Below are 1,237 nucleotides of genomic sequence, written 5' to 3'. Positions count from 1 at the left end.
ATTGATGAATTTACACAGTCATAAAATCTTACAGAACAGAACAGCATGAATAAACGATAATGAGAGAACATAATAATATTTGTATTGGGAATGTCGGAAATTACAGATTGAAGCTGGACTGAAACAAATGCGTTTTAAGTGCTAATTAAAATTTTGATTAAGTTGTAGACTCCCGTAGATGAGCTGGTACAGCGTTCCACAGGGAGGGGGCGTGGTGGGAAAAAGCTCTTCCTCCGAGTCCCTGACTTTGTGGTGGTGGTGTTAGTGGAGGAGGCGGGGAGGGGGTGGTTTCCAGGTTGTGGTAAGGGTAGTGTTGTAGTTATTGGGATTGTGGTGGTAATGATGGAAAATGGTGGTGATGGTGGTGTAGGGATTGTGGTGATGATGGTGGTGGTGGTAGGGGTTGTGGTGGTGGTGGTGGTGATAGGGGTTATGGTGGTGGTAGGGTTTGTGGTAGTGGTGATAGGGGTAGTGGTTATGGTGGTAGGGATTTTGGTGATGGTTGGAAATGATGTGGTGGTGGTGGTGGTGATAGGGTTTATCAATGGTGGTGGTAGTGGCGTGATGGCTGTCGTGGGAGCTGTGGTGGTGACGGTTGAAAGGGTTGTGGTGATGGTGATGATTGCAGACCTGATGGTGGTAGAGTTTGTTGTTGTGATTTTGATTGCTGCTGTTGTTGCTGTTGTTTTTGTTTTTGTTGTTGTAGTTTTTGTTATTGTTATTGATAACCGTTAATGTTGTTGTTGTTGTTGGTGGTGGTGGTTGTAGTGATGGATGAGGTGATAAACAACACCCACACACAATAAAAACCAAGGACGCCGATGACGACGACAACATTAACAACTGCAGCAACAACAACAGCGAAAGCAACTGAACAATAAATACACACAGCTGCAGCCCCAGAAACCACACACAAGGACTGACTGTTTAATTTTGGCAAAGCCTTTCACACACAAGAAAAGTCGCAAAACCAGTCGGACCCAGACAGGAACATATGAAAGCAAAATGTTTTAAACAAATCTACAAATAACTCAAAGTAATCCGATAAATCAAAGTTAATGGGAATCTCCCACAAAGACACCAAACTCTTTTAACTAAACAGAAGAAGCAAATTGTACCAGTTTGTTCAGTTGCTCTAGGACCAGAAAGCAGCATTTTTCAGGAGAGAGAAAACACTGTTTTATTCTTTTTAACAATTGTGCCGACTTTTTGTACCTTTACTTGCTTCTTCCACCCC

The sequence above is a fragment of the Aplysia californica genome, unplaced genomic scaffold (assembly GCF_000002075.1).
Source record: "Aplysia californica isolate F4 #8 unplaced genomic scaffold, AplCal3.0 scaffold00629, whole genome shotgun sequence".
In the NCBI taxonomy this organism is placed as follows: domain Eukaryota; kingdom Metazoa; phylum Mollusca; class Gastropoda; order Aplysiida; family Aplysiidae; genus Aplysia; species Aplysia californica.
Note: the sequence above shows the minus strand (reverse complement) of the source record.